Below are 22,189 nucleotides of genomic sequence, written 5' to 3' on the forward strand. Positions count from 1 at the left end.
ATTTTTATCCCCATTTTCCAAAAAAGGCAGCAGACTCTCCTCCCCCACAAAGCAAATAGAAAACAGCACATTCTAGGAAGGCCCTCCCTAACCGATGTTTGTGCCCATGCCATTACTAAATATTCCCGCTTCCAACGGCTGCCCACCTCTCCTTAATGACTGCTCTATTTCAGCAGCCTGCCCTCCATAAATCCTTCCGGGCGTTCTATTCCAAACAGGCCTCTTCTCACGCTGAGGCCAGCCTCCTTGCCAGCCGTGTAAACACCCTTCGGCTCCCCGGGGAGGCTCTGACGTGCCCGGCCTGGCCTGGGCATTTATGAGCACTGCAGCCAGCGACAGGGGGACTGCCTCCTGCCCAGGGCTGAGAGAGGAGCAGATCAGTGCCGTCCAAATGGGAAGAGTGCCCCAGGCAGGAGGGCTGTGATGAGGCATTTACGGTGCAGAGCCGGGCCCCAGGCAAAAGTGGGTGAAAGGTGTGGCCTGAGACATTTCTGAGGTATTAATGTATGCTTCCTTCTCTGTGTTTTCCTCCCCTCCACCCCATTTCCAAGCAAGTAGTCAGGGCCTTTGGAAGTCTCGCCTCAGGGGTTTTTGCTCCATTAAAAGCATAAAGCGTGTGTGTCTGGGGAAAGGGGATCCTGTCTTGAAACACTCCCAGCTCACTGGACAGCTTTTGCTGGAGGTCCCAAAGTAGGAAGGGGAGAGGGGAGAGTGTCTGTGAAGACCGGGAAAGGTCCTTGGGGGTCCCAGGGATGCTGGGTCTTCTCCACTGAGGTTCCCAGACCTGAGAATACTACCAAACTGAAAGGCACCCTGAGGGGAACTCACCTCTTGAGTGATGCCGACATGATGTTAGCATGAGGGACAGGAGTATAGCGGTCCTCCCGCCATGCCCCTGGGGACCTGTAGGCCTCTATGGTCTCTGTGAGGCGACGGGAGGGAGCCCCCACTCTGAGTCAGATGAAATGTCCCCTCAAATCCACCCGCTGGGGGTTCAGAGTTGTCTGTAAGTTTAAAGATGCAGTAGACAGAATTACGGTCCCTCCAAAAATGTCCCCACCCCAATCCTCAGAACCTGTAAATATGCTACCTTACCTGGAAAAAGAAAATGAAGGATACATTTTCTTTGCTAATCAGCTGACCTTGAGATAGTGACATGGTCCTGGAATCTCCCAGTGGTGGGCTCAATGTAATCATAAGTGCCTTTAAAAGTGGAAGAGGCCAGTAGCTCAGTCGGTTAAGTGTCTGACTTCAGCTCAGGTCATGATGGGGCAACTTCAGGTAGCAATAAGGAGGGAAGGACCAACTGAAGTTCGAACATTACTACATCCCTTGCCTGACGCCATCTCAGTGTGATAAATACCCTACCCACAAGATGTGGCAAATAGGTTTTACCACAAGTGCCAAATGCACTCAATTGGTATTTCCTGCCAGGTTCACGAAACAGAGAAATTCTGAGGCAAAGGCTAAACTCTGCAGAAAAGGAATTAGTAAATTAGTGATTGATCAGTGATGTCTGCCACAGGCCAGGTATGGTTAATAAGGTGTGGATGCCAGGTGGTTGTCATCCCTACTTGCCTTCAATCCTGCCTTTGGCTTTTTCTTCAAATGAGATGAGTAACTCAGGTTCTCCCAGCTGATACTTATCTCATTCTTTCCACTACACGCATAGCACTTGGTTCATACCTCTGGAACTACACTTGCCACAGCCTGCCTCGTGCCTGGATCAGTCACGTGTGTGTCTAGCTCGCCCCTAACTCACTGTTCTTGAGGGCAGTGGTCATGTCCTCGCTTCCAATCCCAGTGCACTGTCACATAACGCACAGAGAATGTTTGTGGAATTGGGATACATGGGATGGAATTTTGATGGGGCCCCTTAAAGAGACCGGAGCAAACTGGAGAGTCCTGAGGAATCATAGCAAGGGAGAGAAGTGTAAGAAATGCCCGTTCCATTTGTTGTCCTTTGTATTTGTTTTTCTATGGCTGTGGCAACAAGTCCCTACAAACTTACTGGCTTAAAACCACAGGTTCATGATCTTATAATGCTAGAAGTTATAAATGCAACCTGGATCTCACTGGGCCAAGATCAAGGTGTTGGCAGGGCTGTGTTTTTTCTGGAGACACTAGGATTGGATTCCTATCTTTCTCTTCTCCCATCTTCTAGAGGCCACCTGCATCCGTTGGCTTGTGGACCTCTTCCTTCTTTAGGCCCATAACATCTTCAGATCTCCTTGTGATTCTCTTCTTCTGACGGTCTCTTCCACTTTTACATTTTTAAAAATATTTATTTATTTTTGCGAGAGAGAGAGAGAGAGACAGAGAGAGTGCTAGCAGGGGAGGGACAGAGACACAGAATCTGAAGCAGGCTCCAGGCTCTGAGCTGTCAGCACAGAGCCTGACGTGGGACTTGAACTCATGAACTGTCCCACTTGGGTTTTCTGTACTCTCTTGTCATCCTTAGTCATCCAGGATTTTCTTGTAGTTAGGGTTTCTACCCCTAAACTATCTCCAGCCTGTTTTGTAACCTCTCAGGGTGAGACCATAGAGAATGGTCCTCCTGGGGCAATAATGAAAGAATTCGATGAACTCTCTCTCGAGTTGAGGGCAACCAAGATTGGTGCGAGGCATCAGGAAGAAGGTTCAGGGAGTACGTTTTCAGAAGATGAGCGTCCAAAAGTGAAACTGCTTTTTCTACCCACGTAGGCCCTGGGGCAATGGCAAAGTAGGCTTGGACAGCCGCCAGAAGGAAAATAACCCAGCATCCGAAAAATCCCACGGAGGAAAGGGAGGTAGGCAAGGTGGACTGTGGATGCTGGCATGGTCCTGCCTGGACTACCGATCTTTAATATTTTAATTTTATTTATTTAAAAAAAATTTCTTAATGTTTATTTATTTGAGAGAGAGAGAGAGGAGAGACAGAGTTCGGGCAGAGAGAGAGGGAGCCACAGAATCCAAAGCAGGCTTCAGGCTCTGAGCTGTCAGCACAGAGCCCGATGTGGGGCTTGAACTCACAAGCTCCGGTGTCATGACCTGAGCCGAAGTCGAACACCCAACCCACTGAGCCACCCAGGTACCCCTATTTGTTTATTTTTAAAGTAATTTTTTGTTAAGTTTATTTATTTTGAGAGAGAGAGAGAGAGAGAGAGAGAGAGAGAGAGAGAGAGAGAAAGCACATACGAGCGGGGGGAGGGGCAGAGAGAGAGAGAGGGAGAGAGAGAATTCCAAGCAGGCTCCGCACCATCAGCTCAGAGCCTGATGGGGGGCTCAAATTCAGAACTGTGAGATCATGACCTGAGCTGAAACCAAGAGTCGGATGTTTAACTGGCTGAGCCACCCAGGCGCCTCCCCCCGCCCCAACATTTTAATTTTAAATTAATGCTTTCTCACTTCTTAAAAATCTAGGCAGCAGAAGGATATAAAATTTAAAGTAAAAGTTTCTTTTTTGTCTAGCTTTATTCCAACTCCCCAAAAGTGACCTCTAAGTCTTTTTTCAATCCTCCTAGAAAAGTTCTATGCACAGAATGCATGTTTATGGTTAAGTGCCTTTCCCCCCTGCAAATATAAATGGAGTCAAGATCATGCTGAACACACTGTTCTGCAATGTGCTCCTTTTGCCTTTGCTAATCCTTCCACGATGGCACATTTGGGAGCAGGGGCCAGACTGGGCTCTGGAGCCAGGCCTCCTGAGCTGAAATCCCTGCTGGGCACTGACCCCTTGAGTGACCCTGGGTAAGCTCCTTAACTTTCTTATGTTCCTCTATAAATGGAGAGACACCTCCAAAAATACTACTGAAAATACATCTTTCTTATTTGGGGCCAATACAGTATAGCATGTTTATTCATATATCTATTTTTAAATCTATGTTATCCAGTACATGTAACTCTCTCAATTTGGCCCAGGTTCAAAAGAGTTGCCAGTCACTGTGGATCCATGGCTCCTCTTGAGGGCCACATACTTTCCGGGTCCTCCTTCCCTGGATTATGGATTCCCATGGCTACCATCTCCAGTGCCCAAGGAAAATGCCCCTTATTGGTAAACTCAGGAGCTTCTGTCATTCCTGAAGAGGCCAGCTCTCCTGAGCATCTCTAACCTCAGTTTGGTCATACCCTCAGTCAGGTACGGCTGGTCCACCGGCTCACCTCTATTATGTCGCTGATCACCCATATCATGACCTTTTCTTACATGTCTGCCTCCTCTGTGATACTAAGCACACCCAGGAAGCAGGGACTCTGGCTTATCATTATCACCCCAGGGAGAATGCTTGGTCTCTGGAACAGAGGACACATTTGAAGAAGAGTTGACTGAGTGAGTGAGTGAGTGAATGAATGAAGGAGTGGGTGAACAGATATCTCAGATGGAACATGTCCAAAAAGAACTCTTGATTCCCCACACTCTCCATACCTGCTCCTCCTGCCCTCCTCCCCACCCCAGTAAGCAGCCCCACCCACCCCCAATCCATCCAGCTGTCCAAGTCAAGGACCTTGGCATCATGTTTGCTTCCTCTTTTTCCTCAGCCCACCCCACCCCACCCCACCCCACCCATCATTGCATCCCAATGCTCCAACTCCAAAACATGCCCCCAATCCTCCTCCTTGCTGCCACCTGCCCTCATCCCCATCCAGTTCAGAGCCATGGTCATCTCCCACCTGTATCAGGCAACAGCTTCCCAACCTGTCTCCCCATCTCCTCCTTCACCCTGCCCCAGTCCAGGCTTCACTCAGCAGCCAGGGTGATTTTCCTAGCAAAGGGCATCTTGGTACTCGCCAGCCTCAAGCCCTCCAGTGACCTTCCGTGGCTCTTACAATAGACATAAAACGTTCCCATGGGCTACTGGCCTGCACGGCAACCACCCCATCACACACCCCTTCCCCTGGATCATACTTCTGCAGACCCTTGGCCTCCTGGCAGTACCTTGAGTGTGTCAGTCTCTGTCCTCTCTTGGGTCCTCTCTCTGGAACTGTCCTCCTTCTGACCACAACTGCCTGGTCTCTTCATTTGGGGCTCAGCAAAAATTCCACCTCCTCCAAAAAGCCCTCCCTGATGACCCTTCTAAGAAGACCCTCCCCAAGTCACTCACTAGCACATCATCCTGTTGTATTTATTCCACTTACTACTTCGAAATTATCCTGGTGATGGTCTTTTACTTTCCCAACCAAAATGTCAGCCCTGGAAGGCAGAGAGTCTCCTGCCTTGCTCATTGCTGAATCCCCTGTGCCCCACCTGGCAGGGCCTGGCAGACAGAAGGTGCTCAAAAATATTTGTGGGGTGAAGGAACACACGGTAACCCCTTTGGGCCACTTTTCTCAGAGAGGTATTGATTTCAACGAGCTGCTTACACCAGAGCTCTTTGCTAGAAGGAAAGTTGAATTTGAAGAATATTTGATATGATGGGTTTTTAAAGCTTGTGGTTTCTATCTATGAAAGTGACAGAAAGATTGGGGGAGGTTTGAACAGTGGAAAAGCCTTTTTGAGAGATGGAAATGTGTTAGAGCCATAGTCCCATCCAAAACCCGCTTTGAATCTCTAATGCTTTGAGACAATTAAGGGAGCAAAAAGTGCCTACATAATTTTCATTTTTAAAACAGCAGTCTTAGGATTCCTAGCTTTGATGGTGTTCGCAACTAATTAAGAAATCTTGACTTTGCTCAAGATAGATATAATGGAAATGGAGTCTCGGAGACTTTAGATATCTATAATAAGCTTCAAATCAAGTACTAGGAAAAGGTGTTCCTGATCGAACAGTTGTGCTGGGGAAAACCAAATGTAGATGTTCAAACCAACGTATCCTCAAACCATTCAATAGGGTTGCGTTGCCATTAAAAAGAATCATCGGTCCGTTTTTACATTTGGAATTACTCACAGTCAAAAAAAAAAAACAAAAAACAAAAAACAACACAGTTACTGTATCAAGGGAGGCTGGGACACCTCTTGGGTTTGTAAATTGCTGATCTGCACTTGAAAAAGTCTATTCAAGGAGTGGCGGGTGGGATTAGTACATCAATACTGTTGAGACACCGACTGTGGGAAAACCAGGGGATGGTATTGAAAAGTGATATGTTACATAATACAAAGTGTGCTTTCCAGCACTATCTCATCTGGTATTTGGAACATAGTGGCTCATGACGGGGGAAGGTTGGAGGTGCAAAGGGAACACAGTCCTTGAGGGGGTGTGGGACTGGTGTGCAGTCTGCAAAAGCCCCCTGGACGATTTTTGTATACTCACCTGGGGAATCATGACCCCCCCACCCCAACCTCGTCGCCCCTTGATTCGCCACCAGGAAATCGCTACACTCATTGTTTTATTGAACTTACGCTTGAAAAAGTGGATCTGACCAAAAGCAAATCAGTGATTCCTCAGAGCTAGGGGTGGGAGGGAGTGGACTATAAATGGGCACGGGGGAACTTTCTGCTACAGTGGAAGTCTTCCAAAACTAAATAATAGTTGCACAATTATCTAAATTTACTAAAAACGCATCCAGCTGTACACTTAAAATGGGTGGATTTTATGATACATAAATGAAACCTCGACAAAACTGCTAGAAAACGGGATTAACCCAAACTGAACGTGCAGATACAATGCTTGGGACAGAGCACCGAAACCAAGCTCATCTTCCCCATCCAACCTCTCCAGCATTCCCTGTGATGTCAGGGAATGGTGTATCCACCCAGGTTGCTGGGTTTCTGCCATCTTTGGTCACTTCTCTCTCACCACCTACACCCGACCTGTTCTACCTCTCTAATATCTTTTAAATCTGTTCACGTCTCCAGATCCCTGATGCCACTGCCTAGTTCAGGCTGTCATAGCTCCTCCTGAAAGGCTGTCACCTCTCAATGAGGCCTCTGCCCTCACCTCCCAGTGTACTTTCCCCTCTACCTCAAGGACGAATTCCATCAATGGCTCCCTGTGGTCCTCAGGATAACACTCCAGCTTCTCAGCAGGGCACAGCTTATAAGACCTCCCACAACCTAGCATCTGTTTATTTTTCCAGCCTTATCTCTTGGCAAACTAAACTCTAAGCCAAATTGACCTACTTATCTTTATTCCCTGAAACAAGATAAGCTTTCTTTCCCTCCTTTGCTCACACTGTCTTCTCCCCACCCACAATTACCACTCTGGCAGAGACAGCTCACTGCTTCCCAATACCTCCCCTTCTCCCTTTCTAACAACTGACTTCACTTGGGCATATTGCCATAGAATTAAAGACCTTATTCCCCAGCCTCTCTTGCAGCTATGTGGAAGAAGGTAATAAAGTTTGATCCTCTTAAAAGGAAAAGGCCTTCCTTCCTTCCTTCCCTTTCACCCTTATGCTGCTGCCTGGAATGAAGATGTCATGGCTGGAGCTCCTGCAGCCATCCTGGACCAAGAGATCATGCATAGCTGCGCAACAAGATAGAAGGACCTTGGGTTGAGGACACTATAAAGCCTCCATACCACTGCTGGCTTTTGTTTATGTGTGAGAGATGAACTTCTACCTGTTCCAACTGTTCCAACTGCCAACTAACAACCAATCTTTGTTATCTGTAGACAAACAAGAAGATCTTAGCCTATATACAAGATGCTTTAAAGCATCATCTTAACTGACTGATTGATGACTTTTCTGTCCATCAACCTCTTCTTTTTCCTATAACACTCAGAAAAGGTGCCATCTTCTCTAGGAAGCCATCCTGGCCTCCCAAAAGCAGATCAGATGCTCCTCCTCGGGCTTCCAGAGTCCCTGGTCTAACAGTGACACTGTTAGAGATCAAATCTGTTCACCTTTTGCCACCATCGCCAGATTCCCTGAAGGAACATTGGGACTGACACAATTAAAAAAAGACAAAATGTTTTTAATACGGAAATGACTAACCCAAGGGGAACAACCATTCTGCAACCTTGAAAGGGAGCCAAGTGAGTGATTATTTCAGTTTTATATCAAGTCCACCTCTTTGGATGTATCTGTAAATGATGACAGGTCCGGATATATTACATATATCAATAATTGTCACAAAAACAATCAAAACTTAGCTTGCAAATATTCAGAAATAGGAACCATACTCTTGAATCTGTAAGAGGTTAGATAAATCACAATCTATCACAGTGCCTGAGGACAGGCTAAAAGAGTTACTGACCGCGGAGGAAAATATCAAGATGAAAAGGGAAAATAAGTGATCACTCCATGACAATGACTTGAGAAAATTCAGAATAAGTGTTCAGACTAGCATATGGATTTAAAATAGATTCTAGTCACGGATGTCACCTACCTGAAGATACACTTTAGGCACACAAATCTCGGTATGACCAATTTTTAAAAGGTCTTGTTGGGGCGCCTGGGTGACTCAGTTGGTTGAGTATCTGCCTCTCGATTTCGTCTCAGGTCATGATCCCAGGGTCGTGGGATTGAGCCCCGTGTCAAACCCCATGTCAGGCTTGTGCTGGTGCTGAGGGTGGAGCCTGCTTGGGATTCTCTCCCTCCCTCTTCCTCTGCCCCTGTCCCCTGCTTGCACGCACGCGTGTACGCTCTCTCTCTCTAAAAATAAATAAATAAAAATAAAAGGACTTGTTGATTTCACAATCCAACCAACGATGGGAACCGAAGTGGAAAATCACCATCTTAAAGGCCAAGTAAATCTAAAATGAGGGTGGGGGAGAGAGAAAAGTTAAAAATAAGAGCAATGATGAAATAAAACTGAAGGCCAAGTCAGAGTCAGTGTGGAGAGGCGGAAGAAAGAAACAATGTGGCAGAGACACAAATTCTAAGAATTAAAATGACCAGCTCAAAACTTGTTCTGTGTATCACTATCACAACTTCAGAAGCCTCAGACGTCACAGCGGTGCTTACAGCAACAGTGATCTCATTTGGAAGTGCCTGTTCATACCAATTTACAGTTGGATTACGTGGGAAAGAGGCTTTTCTTCCTTATGGAATTTCAGCATCAATATCAAGGGCATGAGTGGATGCCTCACATGTGAGCATACGCTGTGATATTTTAATGCGCCTAAACTCCTACAAAATCTAGAAGGCGTCGCAGCAGGGAACCGAACCCCAGGGAGGCTATTAGCAATTTAGCATCTCATTTCTTGAGGGGATGTGAATGCCACGTACTCGTGTACCCACGATGGCGCTCTGTGCCGCGTTGGGTTCTGTATTTCCAATTAGTCACCCTGATGATTTGACTGCTTTTCCTCCCTCCCCTAACCCTTTCTGATCTGTGACTCTCTGAGCCGCAGGGGGTCTCTCAGGGGGCTTGGTAAAAGCAGGTGCAGAGGTTTGCTAATAACACAGAGGGAGTGGTTTAGGCACTAGCAGTGGCTTGTTCAGGGATTCAGACTAGGCAATACCAAGCTCCAGCCTGAAATTTCAAAGATTCTTTAGTCCTAAGGATATCTGCCCTAGGGTGGGGCGATGGTGGGAGTCATTTAGCTAACAGGTAACCCCGGTCCCCCAATAATGGAAAACATCAGTTTTAAAAAGCAGGCGAGATTGAGTGAGCCAATTCAGGGTACGTATTTCACAAAAAGCTCCAAAATAGCATCTTGAATCCTTCGGGCTCTTGGGTTGGTATTGTTACTTCAGTCAGGCTCATATACAACCAGAATGTCCAACACATATCTACTATTTGTACAAATCAGGAGAAAATGCCTCAGCATCAGAGGCATCATTGAGGTTAAGTACCTCAGGCACATATTTTTAAGAAACATTCCCCACACACTAGGACGGTGAAAAAAATCATTTTGGAAGTCAGGGGTCTTGAGTTTGAATCCTAGCTCACCTGTTAATTAGCACCGTGGCCTTGATCACTACTAACACCACAATATGACACAGGTGCAAATCTGATCTGATTTATGCAAGTTTTAAATATTATACAGCATTTTCACAATACTGCAGCAAAATAGACCTCGGTCTTTTTGTACAGATTAGGAAACAGAAGGAAATGGAGACTGCATGTCTAACCAGTGGTGGAGCGGGGGTTTGAATAAACGCAGTTGGTTATACCTGTTTACCGGAACGCTGGCTTTCCCAGTTCTCTACACCAATCTACCAGCATTGCTGTCCTTCGGTTTTCACCTGTTAGGTGAGGTTTTGGCTTGGCCAGTCTCTGACGTCACCTCCTACTATAAAATGCTGAATTTCCAAACTCTTGGAATGAGCCAGCTTTGGTTGCTAATTTGTGGGGCTCGCGCAAAGCTGTTTCATTACGCACGGGGATGGATGCTACGATTTAAAACAAACGTGTGATTTGTAAACGCACACTTCTAAAATGCGAGAGAGTCCTCAAGAGGTGGTTGGTCTTCCCGACATCCTGTTCACACCATTGATTTGTTTGACTAACCTTCTTCAGTGGTAGAAAAAACAGAAATTGTAGCCCTGCCCTCACCCCCCCCCATCTATACTAGTGGGTCAACGAGCTGCGGCATCTCTTGGTAATTTGTGGACATGCAAATTTCCTCCACCGGCTCCAGACCTAGTGAGCAGAACTCCGGGAGTAGGGCGCAGCACCCTGAGTTCTAACAAGGCCCCTCAGGGCCTTCTGATGCAAAAAAGTCTGAGGCCTGGTCGCTGGTGTTAGATCACTCATTTTCCAGTTGAGTTAGTGAGATACTCCTACATGCGGATTTGCAGGCTGGGTACACGTTAGTTTAATAACTAAGCACCGTTTTCAAATAATAGTGCCTTTTTGGGTGCCATCCCTTAGACAGGGGAGGCCTGGAAAGAAAGGGAAATTCTGGTAGTCTTGGGGAGGCAGAAGGGTGGGGCCTGAGCAGCGAGGGGACGTGGGAGGAGTGGGAAGGAGGGGCAATGGAAGCTGACCGACCTCACAATCCATCTGGTTGGAAACATCGTGCAGTGCCCTGAGCCGCAGAAGCCAAAGCCAATTACAAGTTTATATAATAGAACGAGTCTCTCCGGCCTCGCGTCCTCCGCCCCGCCCCTGCGGGCTTTGGGATGGGGAGGAATCGCTTTCTGGGCAATTCTGGAGGGATCCAGCATGGAGGATGTCTTTTCCGGGTTTACCAACTCCGGGCCGGGTCCCCGCGTGAGAAAATCTTCCTGGGGGAGGGGGGGCGAGGAGTGGGCGCTCCTGCGTTCTGGAAACCTCCCCGCGGCCTCGCAGACCTTCCCGGGAATCCGAGGAGGGCGGGGAGTAGGGGCCCGCCCCCATCGGGGCGCCCCGCCCCCCAACCCCTGGAGCTAAAAGAGGAGGTGTGTGGGTCGCGGCCTCCCTGCCGCACTGTGCGAACTCACTGGCGTTTATGTAACTGCTGCCCTTCTCCGAGGACCGTGTGCCGCACTGAGTCACGCAGGACGCGGGCGAGGGGGGACGGCCCGCCGCGCCCCGCCCACGTGACCCGTCAGATGACTCGAGCTAAGTTTGCACGGGCTCATTTACCGTCAGACTCAAGGCTTCTCGTCGGCGTCCGCGATTAGTCCTCCCCGAGTGACATTCGATCTGTGCGGCAGGCGGCCGGGTACCAGGACCGGGCAGCGTGGCTGGTGATGGAGGGGAGTCACGGCCGCTTCAGCCGCCTCTGATTTTTGCTGGAACCCGACTTTGTACTGCGTCAAGGAAACCTACTGAGAAAAAGTGCCAGGAAAGACAAGTCCCGTTTCTAGACCAATGTTAGATTCTCCTGGGCCAGGAGCAGGGAGACCCGGGGTGGGGGTGGGGGGGGTGGGGGAGTGTTTGTAGGGGGACTGGTGGGCGACAGACCATTCAAGCCACGCTGCAGATTTGGGAATTGGTTTTAGAAATAGGGGCTCCTGGGTGGCTCAGTCGGTTAAGCGTCCGACTTCGGCTCAGGTCATGATCTCCCGGTTCATGAGTTTGAGCCCCGCATCGGGCTCTGTGCTGACAGCTCAGAGCCCGGAGCCTGCTTCAAATTCTATGTCTCTCTCTCTCTCTCTGCTCCTCCCCCGCTCATGCTATGTGTCTCTCTCCTTAAAAAATGAGTAAAAACATTTTAGAAAATTAAAAAAAAAAACAACAAGAAATAGAGTGGACCCCTTCCTGTTGAAAGTATGTAGTTATCACGACAATTACCCTTCACAGTTTCTCAAGTCTAGAGTGTGGCCCAGGGGCCAGCCCCGCCTCCACCCAGGCCCCCAGGATCCCGGTTGGGCACATGAATGTTGGAGAGCCCAGGTGTTCTGGCTGACGAGCCAAGAAGCCCATGGTAAACACGGTGGGCTCCTACTATACCTTATTTGGGGGAATGCAGAGTCATGGTCTTTGACCTTTAGTGAATCCAGCAAAGACTGGCTCAAAGCCTAAATTCTAGAGTCCACCCAGTGGGAATCAACCAGAGGCCGAATCTGACACTCCAGGTTATACCTTGCACAAGCCCTTGCTTTGCAAGGGCATTCCAGCATATACACAATTTAATTGTTGAGGAAGGAAGGAAAAAAAGAAAGGAGACAAGGTGTTTCTTAATAGTTACAAAGGGAGGGGGTGGGGCAACTTGTTGCTTTCACTAGCAACAGTGAGCTCCATAAAGCAATTTCCTCACTTAAGAGAAAAACAAATGAAGTCCGCTGGTAAGCTTTTGAAAGGAGCAGCAGAGACTTGGGTTTGTGGAAACCTGGCTTTATTTACCTGTAGGGCCTTGTTAAGACACATTTGCCTTGAGATAAAAGGTTTTCTTTTGGGACCATCCCAAAATGACTCTGCCTGATTCAATTAAGTAAGGCCTAATGAAAGAGAATTCCAGCTTGGAGATATGCATCATCTCACCAGGTGAGTTGTAAATACATTCTGACCAGGTTTAAGAGGCGAGCTCTTGAAAATTTAATCTATTTTAAAAATGCATATCCTTGCCACAAATTTTACAAATTGCTTTGAAGAAGATCGCTGTGCTGATTGCATGCTGAGATAATTATTCTGTATCACCACTTAGGGAACAAGATTTTTTGATAAAGACTACAGTGTCAGTCTTTGTTAATGACTTGGGAGGGGAAGGAGAGAATCTTCCACAGCTGGGGTTGGTTTTACGTGCCTGCTTCCTTTCCATGAACTCCTTCCTTCCAGACTCAGGCTGTGGGTCACTGGTAGAGTTTTTGGTTTATGAACTGTGAACCCTATGGAGGAAGCTTTGCTCACCAGTCAAATCTGTCGTTTCCACGTGAAGGTGAGAATCATAATAAAAGTCTTAAAAAAAAAAAAAAGCCTTTAGCCTCTTAACTCTGAGATCTGGCTTGTCAGCTGTCAGTAATGCCTTAGTTGTGCTGTGCCCACTTTCCCTCCGCAAGAACCAGGGAGGGAGAGCTAAGGAATCCCATCAGTGAGTGAGCCTACACCGGTGAGTTGGTTGATGGGTGCTGATGAGGGGCGAGCCCTAGCCCATCCCTCTATTTTGGATAATATGGCAGTCCAGGACCCACATGTACATGCTGCCCACCGCCCCCCCATCCTGTGCATGACATGTGGCTAATTTCTCACAGTCCTCTGTGCCACTGAGCCTAGATGCAACCTCAGAATCCTCCTTCGCACGGCATTACTAATCCTTTCACATGGCCGTTCTTTCAATAACTTCATAAATAGTTATTAGGAACCCATTATATACCAGCCACTGAGTTGATTTAAAAAAGAAAGGGATGGAGAATAAAAGCAGTGCGACCTGCTATAAAAAATAAATGAAACAGGGCAACTGTTAGCGATTGGTTAGTGATTAGGAGGGGTAACTTTATATATGATAGTCAGGAAGGGCTTCTTTGAGGAGGTAACCTGAGAGTTAGTTATTTCAAGAGCCAGGAAGGAAAGCTAGACAAAAGAACAGTGAGTGCAAAGGCCCTGAGGCAGGAGTGATGTAATATGGCTCAGGACCTAGCCCAGGAGAGGAACCCAGTGAACCACCCTGCAAGTGGATCCTTGGCATTTGAAGAATTGCTTGTTTGTGATCTCTGATTCTTGCGATTGGGCTGACATGTGAGTTTGACCCAGTGTGTAGACTGGGGTTCTGTATCTCCATCTTTACCTGGGCAACCTCTCTGGTGTAGTTACAATTGGCATTTCATGGGTGACTTGAGTTTTAATAGTACGTGTGTGAGGAAGAAATACTGTGTGATGGTTACGAGAGCAGGCTCTCCGGTTACAAGATTCTGGTTCAGATCCCAGCTCTTCCTACGGATGCTCTGACCACAGAAAAATTATTTCACATTTTCTACATCAGAGTTTTGGCTAAGACACCAAACAGTTAATTCACCCAGTTTAGCCATTTACCAACACCTTGCCTTGATGAGTATCTTTCCTGAATATTTTAAATGAATATGAGCATTATTCAAAAATACATAACCTTATTATACATTCCAAATATTTGGGAATATGTTCAAGAACATATGTAGCTCATCAACATATCCTTCATGAATATTACTATTTGATTGAACAGAAAGGAGTATTAAAAACGAATCCCTTCCACTATGTGACTATTTCCAGCAATGATCACAAAATGAAATGAATAACAAAAATGGCCAGAAAGGAAATACAGATACTCTCCCCATGTTGAAAGTATTCTTAGGGACGCCTGGGTGGCTCAGTCAGTTAAGTGTCTGACTTTGGCTCAGGTCATAATCTTTCCCTTTGGGAGTTTGAGCCCTGCACTGGGCTCTCTGCAGTCAGCACGGAGCCTGCTTTGGATTCTCTGTCTTCTTCTCTCTCTGCCCTCCACTGCTCTCTCTCTCTCAAAAATTAATAAACATTAAAAAAAATTTTTTTAAAGGCAAGTTTCCTGATAGTAAATATTTGTTTGCATAATCTGGCAGTAAAAAAGGAAAATAAAAATATTATTGTGCTTAAAAGGGGAAAAACCTAATCTGATTATTATTCATTTTTAGATCTATTTAAAATTAAACTTTGATCCTTTGGTTACAGTCTCCTATAATATTATTTGGTGTAAATAATTGTTCGGTAACTAATAAGTGAATTTTAATAAAACCAAACTGGGAAAGGTATGACTTAGGCAACCACCATATGGTACCACTGTTGTAAAAATTTATTTTCTGAATTTGTTCTGTAGTTTAAAGCAAACAACAATTAGAAAAGAATGCAATTCAGTAAAATATTCCATGCGCTAACTATTGCACTCACCAATGAAAATTTCTCTTCTCACTATTTTGCTGTTTAAAATTTTAAAACACAAAAACTCAAGTAGTTACATGAACCCGCAGAAGTGATTACCTCATGTTCCCCTTTCGTCTTCATAATCAGTGTGCTATCAGTGTTTACTTTGAATCCACATTTGAAAGGCACGTATTTGTAGTAGCAAGGCTGGAAACACCAGCTGAACATTTCTAACTGTTTCATTACAATGACAAATTTATCTCACAAGAAACCCCTCTAGCTGAGTTCATCTGCAGGGGACTGGCTATAATTGGGAATTCTCTGAATTAACTTCCATGTAGAATACAATGTTTATTAAAAGAATAAGAATGTGTTCATTTGAAGCTTACACACATATCACTTAAACTCAATGGTAATCCCTGGGATTCTTTAGAAAGTAGAGCAAAAAGCCTTTTTTTTTTCTTTTTTTTTTTTTTTTTTTTTGTTGGAAGGAGGATGTATTTTATCACCGACATTGCTTAGAACTGCCAGGACACGGCATAGTAAAGAGAAGATCAGCTTTTAGTTGGTTTTATTATTGCTTTTAAATTCTCTGCAATGGACCCTTCCCACCACCTTGCCCTCAGTACACCACTGTATTTAATAACCAGTGACATAATTACTCTTTATAATTGTGATCCCTGCCATAACAGGTACCACAGAGCCCTCAGAAGTACTGGGTGTCTGATCCAGAAAGATTTCTCTGAAGAACGATCTTTAAATATATACGTATTGAATATAATTCACATACCACAAAATTCACCCTTGAACGGGTACAGTGGTTTCAGTGTGTGCACAGAGTTTTAGAACCATCATCTCTAATTGCAGAACATTTTCATCAACCCTAAAACCCCGTGGTCATGAGCAATCCCTCTGGGTTCCCCACTTTCCCAGCCCCTGGCAGCTACTTCCTGATCAGCTTTGCGTGATGGGCTCTCGAGCTGAGCCTTGATGGATGAGTAGAGGTCAGTTTGTCAAGCAGTGGGGAGCGGAACATTTCCGGTAGATAACGGTTAGGGATAGCATATAGCAGAGGGACCTGTGTGGCCACAACACAGAATACGAGGGTGGGTAAGCCAGACTTCGCCATGAAAGTCATGCTGCTTAGCAGAGCGAGTTGGTTTCTTCTGCTGGTGGCAAGGGTCTGACACAGAAATTTCCACCCGGTTCACACTCAGAAAACACTGAGTCAAAGAATGAGTAAATACATCTCTCCTACCCTTTTAAAGCATCGTAAAGGATTGCTTTATTTTAAATATTTACAACATGAAGTCAAACATACAAGAGACATATATGTGTCCTCCCAAAGTCATGGTGCAATCTTACTGTTTGGGGTTGCAATCTCACACCCCCAAGAAATCTTTTATACTAAGCAAATAGCTGAACTAAACTTGGAAATCAGCTATAATTTATCTTCTCAGGAAACACTAACCCCAAACTTGTTGGAATTTCTTGTTGAGGTTTGCCAGAGTGGAGGCTGGAAGTCAGACTAAGGATTTGGGGTTGGTAGAGATTCAGAACAAGCTCCTTGTCATTTGAATTTCTTCCTATTGACTAAAAAGAATTTTTTTTTTTTTAATTGAAATGTACTGAATCCACTTGGTTCCCCTGGGAAGGTTTGGATAGCCCTCATTTAGGGGGTCAGACCCAGACAGAGGGTCTCAGTCTTCCTCCTGTTTCTGACTATTCAATTACATGTGCCCCGTGATCACTTTTATGAGTTTCCCCGTGTAGTCTGCCAGTGTCGTTTATGCAAATGCTCACAATCTCATCTCTCCCATTTCTTTCGGGAAAGGTAGCATACTGTTCCAAAACTTCCTTGCTCGGCTTACTATATACCATGGGAAATGTCCCATATTAAAATATAAAAAAGCCCCTCGTTCTTTTTCTTCTTAAAGATTTTATTTTTAAGCAATCGCTACACCCAGTGTGAAATTCAAAGCTACGACCCCAAGATCAAGAGACTCGCATGCAGCATGGAATGAGCCAGCCAGGTGCCCCCATTTTTTAAAATAGCTACATGATAATCCATGGTTTATTTAATCCCTTCCCTATTGATGGGCACCTGAGATGTTTATACTTTTTTCCCCCACTTACAAATGTTGTTACAATGATGAATCTTGTGTTAGCATACTTATGTGATGTGCAGCTGTGGGTAAGTTCCCAGAGGTGGGATTGCTGGGCAGAGGTAAGGCATTAGTCGTTTTGATAAACTTTTGAGTACCAGACGCCCTCCCCTTAAGAAATGAGCGATTCTGCATTTTTACCAGCTCAGTTTGCACATAGCCTCACCAGTAGAGTATGTTCCCAAACTTTCGGGTTTTTCCAAACTGATGGGAGAAAAATGCTACATCAGTGTTGTTTTAATTTGCATTTTTCTGTTAAGCATCTTTCATAAATGTAAGAGCCGTTGTGTGTGTGTCCATGTGTGTGGACTCTCTGTTTAAATCTTTTTGCCTGTTTTGTATTAGATTCTTGGTTTTCCATATTCTCCATGACTAGGAGCTCCGTATATGGGAGGGAGGTATGAGTTGCAGATATTTTCCCTCATTTGTTATTTATCTCTTTGCTGTGCTATTTTTTGCCCTCTAGAAGCTTTTTATATTTATATAATAATTTTCTTGTAATGGCTTTCGTTTTTCAAATCATAGGCAGACCTTTTCTACACTAAGGTTTCAAAGAAATTTTTTAATGTTTTCTTCTTAGGCTTTTATGATTTCATTTTTCACTTTTAAATTTTGATCCATTTGGAGCTTATCCTGTACAATGTAAAGTATAGACCCAGCTATATCTTTAAAAAATTTTTTTTTAATGTTTATTTATTTTTGAGACAGAGAGACAGAGAGAGACAGAGACAGGGTGCAAGCAGGGGAGGGGCAGAGCGAATGGGAGACACAGAATCTGAAGCAGGTTCCAGGCTCTGAGCTGTCAGCACAGAGCCCAACGCAGGGCTCGAATCCATGAACCATGAGATCATGACCTGAGCCAAAGTCAGGTGCCTAACAGAGTGAGCCACCCAGGCGCCCCTGGATTCAGCTATATCTTTTTTGGATGTTTATCCATTTGTCCTAATATATTTATTAAAAATGTTAACATTACCTCCACTGAAATGAGACACCACTGTTACCAGAAATCAAATTCCTGTGTGTCTCTGGGTCTGTTTCTGGAGTTTCTATGCTTCCCTTGGTATGTCTGGCTATTGTGGCCATTCCCACACTATTTTCACTATTGAGGCTCAGCCGTATGTTTGATCTGGAGGGTTCCCTTCTCATTGCGCTTCCTTTTTATAGTTTTCCTGCACAGTCTAGTTTGTTTTTCCCATATAAATGTTAGAGTCAGCTTGTCTAATGGCAGGATAAAGGAGTGGGTATCTTTTTCAGGCTTATATTAAATTTCTACTGTTTCTTATTGATCCATTCACCCCTTGGCTGCAGCTGTCTACACACTGGGGCTCTGTGTTTGCTCTGTTGATCCTTTTTTTCCTCAGCAAATCCATTCCTTGAGCCAGGTCTATATGAGATACCCACCCGCCTTCTCCATACTATATTCGAGGATGTCTGCAAAGCCTGTGGACATAGAAATTGTTCCTGCTGCATTCCCGGCACCCCCTCCATCACTGGCCACTTTGGGCCCTTCCACTGCTGGGGAGTCGGACTGGGGAAAGGAAAGGGGAAAGGGGAGCCTCCTCATTGGCTTCCCCTAGAAGTTTCTACCTCACGGGATTTCTGCCCGCTGCACCCACCCTCCGCGTGAATCAGGGGAACAGAGTGAAGATGCTCCTAGGAAGCTAGGAAGGCCGAGTTCTCCTCAAAATCACCGTTAAGACCAGGACAAAGCTGTCTCCCACTCTTTTCTTACAAGGGCAATGATGTGATAAGATTGGAAGATGATTGGAAAAACTTACATGGAGACGTATCAAACCAGAGTTATTAGGAGGCCCCTGTGACAGCAGGAATCTTTGACAGCTCTGTTCTTTCAACAACTGCTCTTCTTTTTTTAAATACCTGCTTGGATCTCAGACAGGGTGACGCCACAGGGATGGTGGCAGCTGGAAATCCAGGTAAGGAGCACCTGATTGCAGACTTTGTTTGGGTTTTCTTTGGTTGGCTGTGCAGTCACTGCCCCGACAAGCATATTCTCATAAGCCCTTGCAGGCAGGAGCCGATTCCCCTTACCTCTCCGTCCCCCAAACTAGTGCAGTGCTCCAGGGCTAACCAGTCATGCTTTTGATTGATCTATAGACGTCACCTCGTTTTAGGCAGGCATTTTCTTGAATTAGGAAGAATCCCATCAGTAATCCCGTTTATGAGAGTCCATGTGGTCTATTCTTTGCTGACTTAGTTCAGATGCTTCTGCTAAAAACATGTCCTGAGCCTGCAGCTATAAATGAGCTCATGTTCTGGCATATTCTCGGATGTCTGTGACATCACCTCCACCTGACGGCAATGCCTTGTCGTTAGAGATATTGCCACATCTCTCCGCCTCCCCCTTAAATCCTCTTTTCAGAATTGTGTGGCGCTCGAGTCCTTCCTGGGAGTGGTCGGCTTGGAGAATTTGGGCCACCTGCCAGAGCCCGCACCACCCGGCAGGGCAGGGATGCGAAGGTCCCTCCCTCACCTGGGGAGACCTGTTGGCCTGTGTCAGTGAAGACATCATAAGCATCCCTTGTAATTTTCGTTTTCTGAAATGTGCGTGGCTTCAAATTTCTAGCAGCCTGGTGCACACAGGTAGCTCTTTCCATCCAGGACATGGCAGATGCGGGAGGGTGGGCAGGGCAAGGTAAGCAGGTAATGAAGACAGCCGCACGGCTCTTTTGCCTTTTGCAGGCGAGAGGATAAAACAGCTGACATCTGTTTAGGGCGTGGGAATCCCACTATACTGGAAGCCTCTGATAAAGTAAACCAAAACATTTCATTAAAATTCATTTCCTTTTCTCACATCTTACTGAAAACAGAAAAATATTTCAACCTTGGCATAGCCACTGAATTATTCATCTGAAAATTAAAAACAAAAAAAAGCCAAAACAAAACAAAATTTTGATGCAACGCAGACGGAATCTCCTCCCCCCACCCCCCCACCCCGCTCTGCCCTTTGCTCCTTAAATTCCCCTTCCTCTGAAATGAGGCTGGGGTCCTGGCCTCCCACTGTGGCCAGTGCCAGGTTGGGGGGGTGGGGGTCATATTCTCTCTTGTCCTCTCATGGGAGCAATGCCCGAGCACCAACCGTGGCTCCCAGACACCAGGGACTCTGTGTTGCCCTGAACCCTGGATCTGCAGGGCTCGGGGGACAAGGGGAGCCCACACTGGGACACATCAGGGCGGTGCAGGCCCTAGCTCAGGGAGAATGCCTCTTGTCTCTCCCTGAAGGAGACCAGGAGGAAAGCCTGGGCCACACCTACAGTTCCAGCACCAGCTGACCGCTCCCGGGCAGTCCTTTTGTACCACCTTTGATCTCGGTTCTCCCTGAAGGCCAGTGTTGACAGCACTCAGCCCCCAGGATGCTACTCCTACGGTGCAGGGAGTGGGGCAGTAAAGGACCCACGACTGTCCTCTGCATGCCTGCTCCTGCGTTATCCATTTGGGACTTCTCTTCCATCTCAAGACTGCCTTCCTGATTCATTTTAACCAGACGGCATTTACCAACCAGTTTGGGGGAGGAGACCTTTGACTGCATTCCCCCCAGGGGGCATCACTGTCCCCTGCAGCCTGGATGCTCCATGATGCCGTGACCCTTCCTCAGATCTCCATCAGCACCCCTTAAAACCCCACCTTCCACTGTGCCCTGATGCAAGCAGGGGGGCTTTCCTCATGAGCTCTGGTTCAATAGCGGCCGTATTTGCTGAACCCCAAACCCAAACACATACATATGGGGACTCGAGGTGTTCAGGGAAGTGAATTTTTGAAATTGGGGCTGTGCTGGGAAGCTGGCGTCTGCCTCTCTGCTTGGGTGGCCTGGGAACTTTCCAGCAACGGACTTCCTTTTTGGATATGGTCAGACTAGTTGCACATCTTTTCACGTCCCTTATTTTCTTAAGTCTTTGTCTCACGAGCTTCTCTAATTTCAGTTTCTGGGAAATATTTTGTAAATAACGGTTGAGGCTTCTTCCATCGATGGTCCAGATACATCAGAAGTTCCGAGTTAACCAGACGGCACAGACGCAGAGAACTGTGCCCAAACATTCTAGAGAGAAAGGGTGCTTGGTTTCTGGCAAAAATACCACCCCTCCCCGCCCAAAGAAACACAGTCTAATTATTCAGTTTGGCTGTCAATGTTAATCAGATTATCCGGAAGGCACTCAACTGGATTTCGTTTTATGGTACAAATAAAGCCGAAGGGGAGGCGAGGCTTTCTGGCTTCCCCTAAAATGCTCCCTCACTGGCTGTAAACAGTTTTGTGGGTGGAGGGTTCTCAAAGTGAAGGTGTGATCCACACCAGGGGTATTGGCAGAGGTGACCAGGGTTTCAGGGGGAGAGAGCTGGGGCATCAGGGAAGCAGATGGGTGGAGGGGGAAGGGGCAAGTGAGGTGGGCGTGGAATAGGGAAAGCAGAGGTCGAGTTGCCGCCGAGGAGGCGGGGTCTGGAGGCTTGGAGCAAAGCTGGACTTGAAAACTGACAGTAAGCTGGAGCCAGAACAGGTGCATTTGGTTACTTGGGCCTCCATAACAAAGTCACACAGACTGGGGGGCTTCAACAACAGACAGTTATTGTGTCCCAGTTCTGGAGGCTAGAAGTCCAAGATCAAGGTGCTGGCTGGTTTGGTTCCTCCTGAGGGCTGTGAAAGGAATCTGTTCCAGGCCATGCCCCCAGCTTCTGCTGGCTTACTGGCCGTCCTTGGCATTCCTTGCCTTGTAGACACATCAGCCTGATCTCTGTCTTTATGTCCACGTGGCACTCTCCTGGTATCCCAATCTTATAAGGACACAAGTCACATGCAAGTAGGGTCCCACCTGCTAGGGTCCAAGGTGACTGCCTCTTAACTAATTACATCTGCAAAGACCCTGTTTCCAAATAGTCACATTCACAGTTACTGGGGGTAGGTAGGACTTCAACATGTGAATGTGGGTGGGCGGGGGCAACATAGTTCAACCTGTAACACCAGGTGCAGAGGGTGAGAGGA

This window comes from Panthera tigris, chromosome B3, assembly GCF_018350195.1.
Source record: "Panthera tigris isolate Pti1 chromosome B3, P.tigris_Pti1_mat1.1, whole genome shotgun sequence".
Taxonomy (NCBI): domain Eukaryota; kingdom Metazoa; phylum Chordata; class Mammalia; order Carnivora; family Felidae; genus Panthera; species Panthera tigris.